At 42.4% G+C, this 18,612-nt stretch overlaps 1 protein-coding gene across 7 annotated transcripts in view; it reads right to left on the reverse strand.

Annotated features, from left to right (window-relative positions):
- APBB2 (amyloid beta precursor protein binding family B member 2) overlaps positions 1-18,612 on the reverse strand; it is a 250,482-nt gene that overhangs the window by 202,704 nt on the left and 29,166 nt on the right. For 3 of the 7 annotated variants that reach the window (XM_061585504.1, XM_061585499.1, XM_061585491.1), the window contains exon 2: positions 5,358-5,548. The exons of 1 other annotated variant lie outside the window; for it this stretch is intronic. The gene's annotated coding sequence lies outside the window, so the exon portion shown is untranslated. Of the gene's footprint in view, positions 1-3,164; positions 3,284-5,345; positions 5,549-18,612 lie in introns of all 7 variants that reach the window. 3 more of the 7 variants (XM_061585492.1, XM_061585494.1, XM_061585493.1) reach the window with 3 other exon arrangements.

An 18,612-nucleotide genomic window follows, 5' to 3' on the forward strand; every position in this document is an offset into this window, starting at 1 on the left:
TGGAGAAGTACAGAAGGAACTGCCAGTTCATCCCCTTCCCAAACAAAAAAAACACACTTGGCGTGCAGTCCCTGAAGACAACCGGCATCTGTAATCCTAATTCTGCAATGCACATTGACAGAGGTTAATTGGAAGCAGTCCAAAGGAAGTCAAGCTTAACTACTGAATTTAAGGCAATTACTTAAAAAAACGCATTCCATCTTATCGCCTGTCCTTCTTAATCTTTGTGCATGGTCTTTTCAACATTTTTATGCACAGATGTGTTCCACCCAACTCCAATGTCATTTTTCCATAGGACCAAATCGCATGTGACACAGGAGATCAGGTCTCCCAACATCCTTTTATTTTATCAAAAGCAGCCACCAGGACAGGGGGGACCCCAATTTGGGTCAGGGCTGTGGCACAGGGATGAGGGAAGCTAACAATTTCCCCCTGATTTAAATCACCCCAGCTGCTATTACATATAAAGAAAGGAAAAACAAGAGACATGCACAACATGATACTGTCTTCATTCCTCTCAGTGGCTATTAACAGTTTCTGAGTGGAGATTTATATCAGGGCAATAGCACAAGAAAGAACCTGCCTGTCCTCCGCTACTGCGGCCCAAACCCAAGTATGTGCGCACACAGACACCCAGTCTTTTTCTCTCTTTGAAAGAAGCCATCAAGAGGACTGGTTAGAGATCTCCCACATTACAGATAATTTAACCCCTATGCATGGATGCCAGGGCTATTTGGTTATATACTGATAATGCCACATACACACACAATGATGGATAGATGTACAAGATCATGACACCATCATTTGCAGAGCAGCACTAGCTCTGTGAAAAAGAACTCAGTTTACCTGCTTAAAATCTCAGGTTTAATTTGTGCCATCTCTAGTTAGAAGGGTTTCAAGCAGCAGGGCTGGGAAATCTGGCAGATGCCTTGAAGAGCCACTACTATTACTACTACAAAGTTTTATTAAGGTTTATTTTTGTACTTTAACAACTCCTGCCCCTAAAACAGTTATTTAGATCAACAGTCTGACTTAGCATAGGCCATTTTTATATGTTCCCATCTTTTATGATAGTCAGCATCCATTGATTTTTAAGGTTTGCTGCTTTAAAGGTACCTAGGTTTAATATGGGGTCAGGAATTCTTTTCACTCATTCCATGAAGAGATGAGATTGTAACAATACCTTTCAAGTTGTCTGCTTCTTCATGGAGACCCACTTCCAATTGCTCATGACAACAGTGGCTTTTATTTATTTTGGACATTTGGAAACATTATTATATATCCTTCCTTATTAGAAACTGCTGTTACCTGCCCTGCAGGGGGAACACTTATTATATGAATTTAAAGTGAATATATATGAATGATTGGAGGACTGGCTTCTTTCCTAAGCAAATTCATTGGATTCCAAATAGAAAGATGAATGGCATGGTCTACAGCCAGAAGACACCCATCCACATAGGCAAACCAAGTCACAGAGTCATACTGATAGGCAAGTTGGCTATCAATGCATGGCAATTGTCATCTATCCTGGCTACAAGCTGGAAAGAGCAGTAATACCACTAAGTCGAAGTAGAGTGCACAACAAATCTGCATTCTCTTCTTGTCTTCCTTTCCCATTATCAATCCTCCCAAAACTGAAGAAATAGGTTGCCTGAAGGCAGAAATGCAGACAGAGCAAATGAGGTTTACAGAAGTGCCAAAGTGTAATGAATCTGCCAGTTTGGAAGCAGCATGACAATGTTATGCAGAAAGCAAGCCAGGGAAAAGCCTCCCAGATAGCTTTCTGGCTATGAAAACACAACACATTCTTGGCCAACTGAAGCAGCTTCCTCTCTGCTCTATCATGTAATGTTTCTTCTTCTTCAAAGCCTCACGTTGGATCATCTACATCTTTGTCTACTGCAGAGATAGAACATGCAGTAGTAAGTCTAAGACATGGTAAGTCTTATCATGAAGCTGAAAGAAACCCCTTAAGCAACCAAATACAAACAAAGTTTCTGTTGCTTCTTCCCAGGCAAGGCAGCAGAGAGTCTGCACTAGGCAAACTAAGACAACTAGGCTCATAGCAACACCAGTCCCATATACTTAACTAAAGATCAATGGCGGGTTTTCTTCTTTATTGGTCACATATTGGCTTCCACCAGGGAGTTGCACGTACGATTATAAGATTGCACCAGAGGCACTGGCCATGACATGTTCTCTACAGTGGCTGCCGACAGTTGTAAATAGCCTAAGATGGTTTAGCACTAGTCATAGCTGGTTGTACATGTCACTCACTTACCATAACACAGTGGTTTTAACTAATAAAATTATTAGCAACAACAGTTAAAGACAGGTATTTAAAAACATTCAAAATAATAAAACCAACAATGAGATAAAACAGATAAACATAATAGCTTCTAAATGTCTAGGTAGGCTTGCCTAAACAAAAATGTTTTTAGCAGGTGCCAAAAAGAGTACAATGCAGGCGTCTGCCTAATTTCAATAGGCAGGGAGTTCCAAAGCATAGGTGCTGCCACACTGAAGGGTTGTTTTCTTACAAGAGCAGAACGACTACTGTGTGGCACCTGTAACATGGAAAGCACACCTTGAATTTGGCCTGGTAGCAAATCAGCAACCGGTGCAGATTTCAGAGCAGAGGTATTACGTACTAAAAAGGTTTCACTCATGTCAGCAATTGTGCCACAGCATTCTGCACTAACTGCAGCCCCTGGGTCAGGCTGTGCTGCATAGGAATTTCTGTGACCTTGGCTGACTGGCTGCCAGCATTTTTTTTAGTTTTGGTTAAGAAATCTGACTGGTTGTGGGATACTGAGTTTTCTGCCTTACTCATAGGAATCTTGTTGTGGTTGGTATGGCATTGCATTTAGGAAATCATCACTGTCTTTTGTTTTTCTTTTTCTATTAGCATTTCATTTAACCTTTAACCTCACTCCCTTACATCCAAAGAAGCAACAACAGAGGTTCCATGCGTTCAGCTCTACCCCTTTAAACCCTCTGATGATGCACCTTGTTGGCTGCATGACAATTTGTTTCTTGCCCAATAGTGCTAAAAGAGAATTCACATACAGGAAGGTGTGGTTACAACTGCTGCTGTTCCCAAGCTACTGCCTGTGAAGGTAGACCAAACCCTGTGTGTTTTCTCTCTGTCAATTATTACTCACTGGAATTCGGTTGGCTGTCAAGTGAATTTATAACAGCTCACAGGGCAGGCAGAAAAGGGTAGAGAATCTTCATACTCTTACTCATTTCTCAAACCTCTTTCTGAAATGAAGGGTCAAGTCTGTAAAGAAGTTAGAAGCAGCCATGTTAAATAGCAGGGGATGGGTATTTCAGGGAGGGATATCTTTGTAGAGGATCCCTAGCCAAGCTTGACAAACAGCACAATCAAACCATATCTACTCAGAAGTAAGTCCTATTTTTTATTTTCACACTTGGTAAGTGTGCTTAGAGTTGAAGCCTTCATTGCCATCTGTCTTTACTCTTGAGTGCTCTTATCTAACATCTCCCCAACACTAGGCTCCCTTCTTCCAGCAATGGCCTTCTGGTGACTGGCCTGGCCTGAGGGCACTTAAACCCTTCTTGCCAGAAGCAAGTAGGCTAGATTAAATGTTTCCTACCCAGACGCCCTAAGCAGGTGAGAAGAAATGATTCCGTTACTTCAGCTGGACCTGGGAACACCATCGTTTAGCTAAGATTTCAATCTTAATTTCCAATCAGAGAATTTTTTTTGCTTGAATTGTATGCTCCAAGCAACTATGGTTGATGCTTAATGTATCATGCTCAATAATATCACTAGGGCCTGTCCCATGACATCATTAGGGGCCGCTCTGAAATCTGAGGGTTTGGGATGCTTCCGACCTGGCAACCCTAGCCCCCACTCTTCCTGCTTTTAGATGACTGCTGAAGACCCATCTTTTAATGCAAGCATTTGGTTAAATTTCTAACCTTTATGCCATTATACTGATGTACTTTATGCCATTATACTGCTTTGAAGGATTTGTTTATGTATGAGGGTTTTTTGGTATGTTTTTGTATTTTTAAATATCTGTATGGTTTTATGTATGCTTTGTATTTTTAAATCTATGTAATTTGCCTTGGAACCTGCATTCCATGGGAGAGGTGGATAACAAAAATATTATTTATTATTATAGTGTATCATTCCCAATAGGCACCATAGTTATAATCCCTGTGACTTCAACCACAGCACCAGAAAGAGCTCCAAGTGAGCCTCTGTAGAATGCATGTAAATATTTATTGTATTTATATCCTGCCTTCCCTTTAGGAAGCTCAAAGTAGCATACCTTCTTCTTTGCCCCATTTTATCTTTACAGCTACCCTATGTAGTAGGTTTAGGCTGAGACAGACAGCTATCGGTCCAAGGTCCACCCAGTCAGCTTTATGGCCACGTGAAGACAGGCCTAGTGGCACCACTTGACACAGATGGGAAACTACCAATAAATTAGGGCTGCGTCTTTGCCATGGCCCTTTTGCCACTTCCAGTTCTTCCAGCAATACTACATCCGCCTCTTCTCTCTCTCTGCTGTTGGCAGGGAGGTTGTGCCTACCTGCTCATCCACTAATAGCAGACTTTTACATGGTAGAGAGATGGGAGGATGAGGATGAGCTACCCATCACTCATGGCATGGCTAGGGGCCCATGTAAACCTACAGCCACCCTTGAGGGGGAACTGAACCTGGCCTATCCAGTGTACTCCAACATTCTAAGCACACCACATCAGTTCTTTAATACTTTGTGTGGACATGGTAATCCAGAGCCCTTCCCACATTCTAGGACAGAATGTGCATCGCCCACCTTTGAGCAAGATGCAGAAGCATGACAAAATGGAAATGGGAATGGACTGCCTTCAAGTAGATTCCGACTTATGGCGACCCTATGAATAGGGTTTTCATGGTAAGTAGTATTCAGAGGTGGTTTATTATTGCATTCCCCTGAGGCTGAGAGGCAGTGACTGGCCCAAGGTCACCCAGTGAGCTTCATGGCTGTGTGGGGATTCGAACACTCTAATCACTACACCACACTGGCTGAAGTGCAAATCCCTTACCCTTCATCTCTTGCTGCTTTCTTGAAACATCCTTAGATTAAAGCTATCCTCTGCTTCATAGCCAAATGAGGGTTTGAGCTGCATTTTTCAAATCCAATTTTTTTTGTCTAATGTATTACAGAGGCAGATGTTCTAATCTAGACAGCCTCTCGTAACAAGACGCTAAGATATTAAGTAAGAAGGCTGTTAAATCTTTTCTATACATATAAAGAATAAGTTCAAAGAAACAGACATCTAGTCGTAACATTTGCCGTGCCGTATCATACTATTAGAGGATTACATGAAGGTTTACTTGCTAAGGTGAAGAGGCTACACGTTTTCCTGGAGGGACACTTTGGCAGGCAAGCAAGCATCCTTCAGCAATCTTCAGCAAGCAAGCAAGCATCCTTCAGCTCTTAAAGAGCCTGCCAAGAAGAAGCTCTTCTCCATGCCCCAATTGGCCACTGGGTGATGAGAGGAGGTGAGGCAGCATTCCTTTGGACACTTTAAAAAAGAAAAGAAAAAGAAAATGACACATTTGGCCTCCAGATTTTAACCAGTAAAATGGGCAAACATGGGGGGGGGGCTGTACTCAATGGACAGTAACCTGTTAGCAAAATGGAGAAGGAAGCAATTTTCAGCCATTTGTTCCCCCCCTACAGCCCTCCATGCTCTGCTCAGTCTGTTCTGGAGGGTCCCAAACCCTGCAGAAAGAGGAGGAACTGCTGAAAATTACTTACTTCCATTAGTGGAACAGGAAAGGCTTATAGTCCATTGAGCAACATACTTGAATACAACCCACTGAAAATAAACTTTCGTATTTCCAGAGGACAAGAATCCTGTACTTCTAACTGGAGTTGACATAGAACTGAACTTAAAAAGAGAGAGAGAAGAAAATGGCTGCCACTTTAAAAAGTAAGGTACAGGCCTGGAGCCAGTGATGGGGGGCAAATGGGGCAGCCCCATCCAGAACTGTGCTTTGCCCCCCTAGGATTTTTTGGGAAATCGTCTTCTTTTTCTTTGTGACATGACAGACAATGACAACCTCCATTTATAGAATGATAGCTTGTTTTAAGAACAGGAACAATTTTAAGAATAGGACTGACTCTCTGAAAAATTCAGTAAATAAGGCAGGGTGAAAAGCCTCATCTGGAAGAGCCCCCCCAAAATCTGCTCACTCAAGAGTTTCCCTGAATGAGGGTGGATTTTTCATGATCACAATCACTCTTGAATTACAGTAGGGTCCCGCTTTTTGGCATTCCACTAATACAGCGGTTTTCAATTAGAGTAAGGCCCCACTCATACGGCGCTTGTTCCACTTTTATGGCGTTTTTTGGGTGTCGAGCAGCATTTTATCAACAGAGTTCTGCTTTTCAGCAGGTTTCGCTTTTTGGCGGGGTCTGGAATGTAACCCACCGTTCAGGTGGGGCCCTACTGTACTTCAGTGAACCTGGAAAAAAAGAAAAACAGCCTGCACTGTAACATGACCCTTGAAGAGTTAAATATTAGGACATTGTATTATGGGCTAGCACTCCACCCCTTGGACTTTCCTTTGCTCTGCTTTTCATTTTCATTTTCAGTTGTGCTGTCTACCTGCCAGCAGGGCACTTTTTAAAGGAATTGTTATTGGATATCCTTTTTTTATTCAAATGGCTTACATGTGAAAGCCTCTCTACCATGTGCAAGCCCTGACATTTGTACAGTACTGAGGTAAAAGTGATTCAGACTAAAAACAAAAAAACCAGGGAGTGAATGCAGCATTGCAAATGCTTTTGCTCAAGTTACTAGCCTATCAAAACTCTTACTAGACTGCCCACCCACCAGTAAATACATGAATTAAAAGCAAATTAAAATCTACTGCTTATGATCCATGCTCTGCAGTAGCAAAAAAGAACGAAGATACAAAGAACCAGACATCACCATGTACAGGAAGAGAGATTTTGTTAAGATATTTGAAATAACCTCAAGAATTATGTAATGTGCCCCTATGTTCTACCATTTCTATTGAATTTCACTAAAATTCCATACATCTAGTCAGTGTTTCAGTGGTTTCCAATCTGAAATTGTGTTTTTGGTTCATTGATTAAATTTTATGAGTCCATTTGTGTCCACTGGGTGTCCAAAAGCTAGGACTGGGTGTTCATTTGGACACACAACTATTACTTAAAAATGCCTTGCCAGCATAAAGAAGCATATTTGTTTACCTGTAGTAAGAAGTAAGAGTTTGCTTATTCTGCAGTTATTATAATGAGTAGACCAGGATTGGGTGCTTATTGCTAAAGAGTGATATAACGAGATAACTTAAAGGGATCTGAAAAATAGCTAACCTTTACTCTTTTAAAGCACTCACTACACTCAAAATCATAGTGGCTATTTTCTTCTTTTTCTGGATTACTTGATGGCAAAGGATGAAATACTGCTGTGCACACTACAGTTAGCTAGCTGTCTGTCTGAACACCTAAGTTGTAACTGGGGCCTAATTTCTGATTTTCCCAATATGTGCAGCTCAGCATGAGGCCTTTTCTGGGTTTCTGGACAGAAAAATTAACCCAGCAATCACTAAAAAGTGCTGGTTTCCAACTGCTTAGTTCGTTCTTTATATAGCAGCCAGTTAAAAAGTTTTCCTTTGATTGTCCAACAGGAAGGAAAATCTAAATGCCAGGCACAACATTAGAAGGAGGGACTCTCAAGGAGGAATTAACAAACACACCCTGTAGTATTTATTTTCTTTCTGTTTTCCCCTAAACTTGCAGTATGGACAAGTTTGCTTTTCAGGTGAAATCTAAAACTGAGATACCCAATGCAGCATCAAAGCCAAACTCAGTTCACTGTCTTTACCACAGTAGTTCAATTCATGAAGAATCAGAACACAGGGATAGACCACAAGTGAAAGGCAAATAAAAGGAAAGCTTTTGAGTCTTGTATTCCTCAGGAGATCTCTCAAGAAAGGATGAGACAATTGAACAGATTAAATTTTATTCATGTAAGTTAACACACACTCTGGGTGAAGGAGTGAAAAGGAAGGTCACTGCTTTTTCCTTCCCATGGCCTGGTCCTCATGTCCTCTCCACCAGTGGGGTGGGGGTGGGTGAGATTGGTTGGTGCTATGTGCCCCCCCCAAAAAATGCCACACCTAGAAATGTGGCTGCCCCATGTAACAAGGTTGGCTATAGGGTTGTTAAGGTACATATACATAATCTGCCAAACTACTATTTATTTTTACATCTCATCTTTAGCTTCATGTCTTGATTTTCTCCCAGAGGCTCTGGGAGTTTTGTTTTCCTTTTGATTTATTTTCTAACTTCAGCAGCATCACCAGAACCCATGGGTGGGTAGTTTTAACAGCTCAGAAAGCTATTAAACTGAAGCTGTTTTCTTCAAAACACAAAACAAGGGAATAAAGAATAGACAGTGTGTACACATCAGGGGAAAATAAAGTATGAACATTAATGCCAAATATAGAAAATAAAAACTAATTAAACCAAATTATGCATCTCTGCATCACTGACTTCTCTAATTCAGTTTTGGAAGAAGTATGCATTGTGTGTTGTTACTCACATAAATTACTATAATATTTATTTATTTATTATTATTCTAGACCTTCCCTCCAAGGAGTTTAGAAGACAACATGTTGTATAAAAAGCACTTTTATATCCCTATTCAATAACAACAACTTGTTTGAAGAATTTATGTATAGCTTATATAAGCAACCCCAGAGCAGAACAAACAACAAGATGTTAATCAGAAATCACACATTTTGCTTCAACCAGTCTAGCCTGCCTCCATTTCTCTAAATGGAGGTATTGCACAGATTTGCCTACTAAGAACTCATAACATCTTCTAAGAAGGTGCATGGAGGGAAAGGTTCACATTACTAGGCATTAACTCAGTGTGGAATTCTCAAAAATCACATACATCCAGTAAAGAAATGAAAGCAACCAGCCATGGAGTGGACGTCTAATCCTTGACTTTCCCACATCATATAATTAATTCCCATTTATTTGCCCTCCTCTTCCACCTATTAATCTGCACACTCTACTACCTTTGGAATTATATCAGCTGCAAGACTCTTCATTAGGTTGCAGCAAAAGACAATTAAAATATTCTTATCCAGCACAAAGAATGGTTAGCCGTATATCAGGGCCTGCTCACAGAGGCTGTGCTCAAACCCAGACTTGGGGTGGAGGTTTTTCAACACAAGGTACCTCTGGGTGGTTGTTGAATCAGGGGACGTGAGCTGCAGTTGGAAAGGAGCGTAGGAGTGAGGAAGAGCTAGAGATGTGAAGGCCTCCCAAAAAAATAAGAAAAATGGGGGGGGGGAACATTTTTTCCTAATTTGTCTGGTTTTTCCCCCCAGGCCTCCACATCTCTAGTAAGAGCTTGGCAGAGGCAGAGCAAAATCCTGAAAGGCGATATAGGCAAGGGCAGAAGGCCAGGTTCCCTACATTTTTATGGGGCCAACCCAAAGGCTTGATGCTACTTATCGAAGAAGTCAATGCTGCATATCCCTTCTGTATCTGCTCTGGAGTCTCAGCACGCACAGTCCAAGGCATGGCTTATCGAGTGTAATACGCAGGGGACACATATTGTGCAGTGGGTGAGGGAAGAACTTGTATTGTTTGGCATATAAAGTTTAATGAAGAGTTAGGCTCTTACTTAAAAAGTAGATCAGGGATTAAGAAATAAAAGTGAATATTGTTTTCTTTAAATCTTCATAACATTATATTAATGGTATATTAGAAGCCTTTCTTTACATCCCCATTTTCTTCAAGGCACTTCTGTCCTTCCTTCTTCCCATACATTTCCCCTCCTTTCCATCTCTTTTCTCCTTTCTCAGCTATTTTCTCTCCCTTGCCTTCTGTTCTGTTTGAAAAACATCCAAAGCCAGGGAATGCTCATGGATTTGGAGGCTGGGTGAAGGGAGAGTCCTGGTGAGAAGTATTAGAGATGATGGCCCGCAATCATACATGACCAAAAAGCAAAACGTTTTCCTGTGTGGGCCAAAGACGCTGTGATTAGTCTGTGCAAGAGGTATATAAGGTTTGTTACAGCAAGTCTCCAAGTCTAACAAAGAGGATGCAAAGGCTGCCACCCTTAACAGCACAAAACCTAGAATGAACAAAACAAGAAGAGAAAAAGCATAGGAACATATACAAAGTTAGATCTTTGGTCCATCTGAGTACTGTCTACAACTGACTGGCAGAGGCTCTCCAGTTTTGTTTTGTTTTGAAGACAAGAGTTCTTCTTATTTATTTATTTATTTTATTTATTTATTTATTTTTTATACCGCCTGACTAGCAATAGCTCTCTGGGCGGTGTACAACAGAAAATACAAAATACATCACATAAAAAGTGCATAATAAATATTACAAAAACATATAAAGTGCAACAAATCAGATTACATAATATTTTAAAATTTAAATTAAAACGCCATAGAAAAGAGGCAGGTCTTAAGCTGGCACTGAAAAGACAACAGCGTCGGCGCTGTACGCACCTCAACGGGGAGACTATTCCAGAGTTCAGGGGCAACCACTGAGAAGGCCCTAGTTCTCGTCACCACCCTCCAAGCCTCTCTATGAGTCGGGACTCGGAGGAGGGCCTTCGATGCAGAGCGCAGTGTCCAGGCAGGTTCATATTGGGAGAGGCGTTCCGACAGGTATTGTGGTCCCGCGCCATATAGGGCTTTATAGGTTAAAACCAACACTTTGAATCTGGCCCGGAAGCATATTGGCAGCCAATGTAAGCGAGCGAGAACAGGTGTTATGTGTTCCGACCGCTTTGTCCTCGTTATTACTCTGGCCGCTGCATTTTGGACAAGCTGTAGCTTCCAAACTGTCTTCAGAGGCAGCCCAACGTAGAGCGCATTGCAGTAGTCTAATCGCGAGGTTACCAGAGCATGTACAACTGATGTAAGGTCCTCTCTGCTCAGGTAGGGACGTAGCTGGGCTACCATCCGAAGTTGGTAGAACGCATTCTGAGCCACCGAGGCCACTTGAGCCTCAAGTGACAGGGAAGGATCTAAAAAAACTCCCAGACTACGAACCCGCTCCTTTAGGGGGAGTGTAACCCCATCCAGGACAGGGTAGGTATCCACCACCTGGTCAGAGAAACCATCCACAAGCAGCATCTCAGTCTTGTCTGGATTGAGCCTCAGTTTGTTAGCTCCCATCCAATCCATTATCGCGGCCAGGCAACGGTTCAGCACATTGACAGCCTCACCTGAAGAGGATGAAAAGGAGAAGTAGAGCTGCATGTCATCAGCGTACTGATGACAACGCACTCCAAAACTCCTGATGACGGCACCCAATGGCTTCATGTAGATGTTAAAAAGCATGGGAGACAGAACCGACCCCTGCGGGACTCCACATTGGAGATCCCACGGTGTCGAGCAATGTTCCCCAAGCACTACCTTCTGGAGACGACCCGCCAAGTAGGAGCGGAACCACTGCCAAGCAGTGCCTCCAATTCCGAACTCCGCGAGCCTCTCCAGAAGGATACCATGGTCGATGGTATCAAAAGCTGCTGAGAGATCAAGGAGAATCAGCAGAGTTACACTCCCTCTGTCCCTCTCCCGACATAGATCATCATACAGGGCGACCAAGGCTGTCTCAGTGCCGAAACCGGGCCTGAAACCCGATTGAAATGGATCCAGATAATCAGTTTCATCCAATAGCGCCTGGAGTTGGCTAGCAACCACTCGTTCCAAGATCTTGCCCAGGAATGGAACATTCGCTACTGGTCTGTAGCTGTTGAAATTTTCTGGGTCCAAGGAAGGTTTTTTCAGGAGTGGTCTTACTGCTGCCTCCTTTAGACAACCAGGGACCACTCCCTCTCGTAAAGAGGCATTTATCACTTCCCTGGCCCAGCCAACTGTTCCATCCCTGCTAGCTTTTATAAGCCAAGAGGGGCAAAGATCTAGTACCGAAGTGGTTGCACGTACCTGTCCAAGTACCTTATCCACGTCCTCGAGCTGAACCAACTGAAACTCATCCAATAAAACATGACAGGACTGCGCTCTGGACGCCTCAATAGGATCAACTGCTATAAACTGGGAGTCTAAGTCCCGGCGGATGCATAGGATCTTATTCTGGAAGTGTCCAGCAAACTCATTACAGCGGGCTACCGATGACTCTACCATGTCCTGAGAGCCAGAATGAAGTAGCCCTCGGACAACTCTAAAAAGCTCCGCTGGGCGGGAAAGAGATGACTTAATGGTGGCAGCAAAGTATTGTTTTTTCGCCACCCTCACCGCATCTAGGTACAGCTTAGCGGAACCACTTAGCAGCGCATAATTGCATCCGTCGGGAGTTCACCTCCACTTCCACTTGAGCCGTCTCCTATTTTGTTTCATCGCTCTCAGCTCCGGGGTGTACCATGGAGCTGCATGAGCTCTACACAGGAGAGGGCGCGCAGGAGCAATCGTGTCAACAGCCCGAGTCATCTCCGCATTCCACAGTTTGACCAGGGCTTCGACAGGAGCGCCAGTCTTCTCAGCCGGAAAATCTCCCAGAGCCCTCTGAAAACCGTCAGGCTTCATTAGTCTCCGGGGGCGGACCAATTTAATAGGTCCCCCACCCTTGCAGAGGGGAAAAGCCACTGTAAGTCTAAACTTCAGCAAGCAGTGATCTGTCCATGACAAAGGGAGAGATGTAAAACTCCCCACATCCAGATCACCATCTCCATGTCCAGTCGCAAAAATAAGATCTAGAGTATGCCCCGACACATGCGTTGGGCCACTAACATACTGGGACAGACCCATGGTTGTCATGGAAGCCATGAAGTCCTGAGCTGCCCTGGATAGAGTAGCCTTGGCGTGAATGTTAACATCCCCCAGTACCAATAATCTGGGGGACTTCAGCAGCACCTCCGAGACCACCTCCGTCAGCTCAGTTAGGGAAGCCATTGGGCAGCAAGGTGGGCAGTACACCAGCAAGATTCCCAGTCTGTCCCTCTGGCCCAACACAAGGTGCAAACACTCCAGACCAGTAACTACATGGACATGGTGCTTGATGAGTGAGATGGAACTCTTATAGACCACGGCGACCCCACCTCCCCGACCCTCGGATCTACCATGATGCTGAACCAAGTACCCGGGTGGGCAAAGCTGAGAAAGACTGACTCCTCCCTGCTCACCCACCCAGGTCTCGGTTATACATGCCAGATCGGCTGCCTCATCCACAATCAAGTCATGGACGAGGGAGGTTTTGTTATGCCCCGATCTGGCATTTAAGAGCAGCAACTGGAGATCCGAGAATTGGCTGAGAGGACAACCAACAACCCTGCGGGTGTGAGAAGGACCGGAACACGACATAGCCACTACATGTCTGGGCTGCGTTCCCCTTACCTGGCACGTCCTACGCACGGCGCCATACCTCCCTCTGCCCGTCACTACACTAATTGGGGCCCCCTCAAGTCCCCCCGATTGGTGAAAGAGCCTCTTTCCTAGGCACATAATAAAACAATATACAGACACACACACACACACTCACATCAAAAACACTTACATATATACATCCACATCCTTTCAAAACCAAACATACCAGCACACTCCCACACACTATGCCAACAAATAGCAGCACCGGAGCAACTCTCTGCCTAGCAAAACCTCATCGTCAGATGATATTAAGATGGTAAAAAACGCAACAGATATTCTCGGCAGGGCAAGCAGGTGGGCAAGAACGCCGACCGCAACCGCAGCGGCGGCGACGAGGCCACAGAGCAAGCCCAAGCCGCAGTGAAAAACACAAGCCACAGCGGCAACGCCCTCCAGCACGCCCAGCAGCTCCGTCTCTCAGTCACAACCGGCAGTCGTCCTCTTCTCTCCCTCTCTGTCCCGTTCCTTCGTCGCGATGGGGCGCGATGTCGCGATGAAGGGCGTCGTCAATGTCAGAGCCTCTCCTCCTCTCCACCACAAACCCAACAGATGAAGCAGCAGGCCGCGATCCCAAAGCCGCCGCGTCTCCTCCGATGCCTACCACTCCCCCGTCCGGGCAGGACAGATGCCCCAAGATCGCCAGAGGGACGTAACCAGCAGCAGCGGCAGGAGCACAAGCCGCGGCGAAGGAGACAAGCTGAAAAAACAGGACCCCAGCCAGCCCAGACAACTGGCCACAGCAGCCTGTCCTAACCTAGCCTGAACTTGAGGCTCCTTAGCCCAAAATGGCCTTCAGATAGGATTTCCCCTTTTTCTATCCCTTCCCCAGATATGCCCATCCCACTGATCACACCCAAAGGCCAACACTCTACAGGTCAGCAGACCAGGTCATGCGAGGCTCCTCTAACTCAGCTGAATACCTCCTTACTCACCGGAACCTACCCGTCTGTCAACTGCTCACTTAATTGTCTCATATTACCATTTACAGAGCCAACTAAGTACAACATTATATATCCTACTAATAATAAGAAATGTCACAAAGTCCATGGTCATACAGTAGTAAAAAGTCAAGAATTTTTTTTTATCACTAGGTGCATTGTTTTCATCCAAGTCACTAGCTATTACCTTTCGTTGCCAAGCAACCATATGACTGTTATGCCTGGGTTGAAAGTTGGAAATAGACAAGATTAATTTTATCACCTTTGACATGTTCTGCAACTGTAATACAATGTCACTCACAAGGTTATATCTGTCACTCACCTAAATCACTCTTCATTCTACCTCTATAAAAACATTCTTGCCACTTACTCCACTTGTTCTCAATGAAGCAGACTAATGGTAAGAAACCTTCAAAAGAGCCTGATCCTAATTTTATGACATGAACCATCTCTGCTTGAATGTGCCCTTTGGAGGTCTTTCAGGTCTTGTCTTCTTTAACATCAGGACGGGTGTTTGTGTTGTTTTCCAAAAGGTGTTTATTGAGGTCAATGTTATTACTCTTTCAAACTGGATGGACCCTTTTATAATTTCTAGTTTAATCTTTTAAAGTACTCATATGTTTCCATCCATTTTTCACAAAGCATTACATATATCTTTTTTCTCCACAGTGTGTGCAGTTAAAACTGATCAACATATTAGGTTCAAGTGGTATAGCCCACCAGGGATTGGACAACAAGATTCTTCTAAAAAATTTCAAGCTGTCATCTTAAGCAAACTATTCTGAAAGTCAGTTCTCCTGAAAATCAATGCAACTTACTTCCGAGTAAATGCATAAGGATTGGTGTATAATACTTCCTCATGCCAAACAAAAAATGCATCAGTTCATAACATGATCTGTATCACAGATACATGTAGCACAGCTGTCAAACCAGCCTTATGTCCTATAGATATTTTACAAAGTTATGTTAATTTCTGTGTCATCTGGGCTTTGGTAAATCAGAAGCTTCTTTTTCTTTATTTTCCACAGTTGGGCTGGAGAGCAAGGTCTGACCTCAGCAATAGGGCTCTGAAATTCCTTCAGCAACTGAAGAGACTGGCAGGAGGTTTATCCTGTGTGGTGACAGCCTGTTAGAATTTGTTTTGGGGGGAACAGTCCTTATACCAAAAAGATGTGGCCATCAAGGAAAACCTGCCCTCCCCCTAAGATCCATCACAGTGATCTTGGACGCACTGCTATCTTTCAACTTAGAGTTGTTGTGAAGATAGAGGGAAGAATGCATGCAGTCCTAAACTCCTTGGAAGGAGGATAATATTACAAGATAGTAAATAAATAATGTATGCAGTATTTGTAAGTATGCAATAATGTAGCTCTATAAATGCTAAATGGTATTTATTATTTTCTATTTATTACTAAATTAAATTTAGAAGAGATGATGGACGAGAGGCTTCATTCAAGAAGGGAACTTCGATCTAATGGCATTCTAAGTTTAACAGTTTTTACAAGTAAAAGGTGCCCCTGCTATGGTGACATTCACAACTGACTATGGTAAGTCCTCCAGTACAGCTCTTTAAGACTATAGTTTCTTTCATTCCATTTGAAAAAGTCACAAAATCCTGTGCAAAGCAAAGAGTCAATTCACATGTTCTTGCACATCATTTCATTTTTCAACATTTCATTATTTGCTGCCAAACATGTGAATCAACTTAACTGAAAAGCATTGCCTGAAACAATATCCAAGTTCCATTTATATTATTATTATTATTATTTATTACATTTGTATACCGCCCCATAGCCGAAGCTCCCTGGGTGATTTACAACAATTAAAAACATTAAAAACAAATATACAAATATACAAATTTAAAAACACATTTTTAAAAACCAATTTAAAAACACATCCTCATGTACACGGCAGCTTCAAAAGTGAAGAACAGTCATGGAGATATAATCCCCTGGTAGTCTTCTTACTTGCACGTGACACTTCATAATATAGACTTCGATCATGTTTTTATATTTTTATCTGCAAGTGACAACATTGTTGTCTGATAGAGAGCTAAGAATTGCATAAAATTATAGGAATTGTGTGTTCATACCTCTTTCCCAAGACTCAATATAATCCCATAAACATTTGAACACTGGTAAAATAAAAGGCATAATATCTGAACATCAAAATGCCCTGCATGAGGTCCTCTAGTAATAGACTGGAATTCCCATATATACCAGTCATCGGATCACCACAGCCTATATTTCCGCAGCTTCCGGATGATTCACAAAACCAGATTCTGGTTTAGGCAACTACTTCAGACCAGTACTGCAATATCTCCCTCTTTGAAGCTCAAAGCCTCCTCATGTTTTGAAATACACAACATGGCTGCCATAAGAAAGGAAACGTGCAAACAAAATATCCTTAGGTATTCTTGTTATGGCTTTAAAAAACAAAAACAAAATAGAGAGGACCAAGGTCTCCAAGAAGGCAATTTCTTTTCTAACAACTCAAATGTGTGTCCCTAATTAAGAATAAAAACATCACGTTCAGTTTCAAAGTCACTTTCCATACTGGAAACTTGCCAGTGTACTGCCAAGACCAGCTGGCTTAACAAGAGTTTGAAAATCTTCAATTTGAAAGACATCTCTGACTAACTGGAAATTCAGTCTCTGCTGGAAAGATATTCCCCATGAGAATTAATTTTTGCTACTTTCAAATATGTGTGATGCTGTGACTTGCCAGCTAACTGTGCCAGGAACTCCCTGGTAACATCAGCTGTCAATCCTACCAATATTTGGTCCAGATCCACTTCAGCATTTCTGGGAACAAAAAAAGGAGCAATTCTGTCTAGAAATGTTACAAAAATACACTTACTACTATGTTTTGATACGTTATTTTTTATATTAAAAAACTAATTTAGGGGAAAATGTCTTTCATTTTGCCGCAAAGGTAATAATTATATAGACATTTCAAAAACAAAAACAAATAATGAACAAATTTTTAAAGGGACAGGTTTTGTTTAAATTCCATTCTGCCACAAAAACCTGAAAAAGGCCAAACGGCAGGTGCCTCTGTTTATGGCCTCTCCATTTTCAATCCCTTTGCTTCTATCCAGGTTTAATCAAGTGCAAAATCACACAATGGGTTCACCCCTGCAATTTCACTCCCTCCTCAACAGAGCATTTTCCCTTCTCTCAGCTCTAAATTAACTGATGTACATAAAAGTTATTTAGCTTAAGCAGGAGGCATGCTTTGTGTTCAAGTACAATTCTACAGTTCGTGCTGAGCTGAGGTTGTAATATAATGGTACACCATATATGAATGCCCATTAGCTTCAGAGTTCAGTGACTTTCAGGTGGTGTTTATGGTAGTTTGCACCAGTGTACTAATAGCTTTAAAATGAATTGCAGCTCTCTGTTGCAACCATGCTATTTTCAATAAGGAAACCAACCCATTCTTTCCCAGGGCAGTGAGGAGGGTTCATATTCCAACCATACTTATGTGCCATTAGAGGCACAATAAGGGAATGTCTAGCTTGATACTTAGTCTTTGTTTGGGGAAATAAAGGCAACACCAACTAAATGGCAGAAACCAATATTTTCAGGAAGCCAAAAAGGACTAGCAAAAAAATTCTTTAAAGTCACTCCAGCTGCCAAAAGGGCATGCCAAAATCTCTCCTTGGATTTGGCCTACCTTTAGTCATCCCTTGTTTAAAGACAAATAACCTGTGAATGTCAAATGTTCTCTGGCTTTTGCTCTTCAAGGGCATCTGCAGGCCAAAATTATCTAAAAATTATCATTTTTCTAGAACTTGAAGCTAAGGAAGCAAGGCGCTTAATGGAAAGCATATAAAAGCAGTTTTTCATGGTTGAATCCCAGCGGAACTAGTTTCTGAGTACATCAGCACTCCATGAGTACACACAACATTTTGCTTCCAACAAGAACAGACAAAGATGAGGAGGATACAATGATGATCACAGTCTATAGGCAAGCTTGTATCCATGTATAATTGGTTTGGATATAAATGTTTCTCCATTAAAACCTATGGTTTTTTTCAGCTCGGGAGACAAGTATAGAGAGAATAAAATTTGATGTTTATAGCAATGTTGAAAAAATAGGAAATATCTATAAAAGAACTGCAGTGATTGCCCTTGAAAATGTCAGAAGCAGCAAACAATGAAGTTTTAAAAAAATTAATACCCCCAACACATTTATCTCGATCATTTTCTGCCACTAGTAACAATCAACAGTCTAACTGACTACATAAAGAC

The sequence above is a fragment of the Rhineura floridana genome, chromosome 9, assembly GCF_030035675.1.
Source record: "Rhineura floridana isolate rRhiFlo1 chromosome 9, rRhiFlo1.hap2, whole genome shotgun sequence".
Taxonomy (NCBI): domain Eukaryota; kingdom Metazoa; phylum Chordata; class Lepidosauria; order Squamata; family Rhineuridae; genus Rhineura; species Rhineura floridana.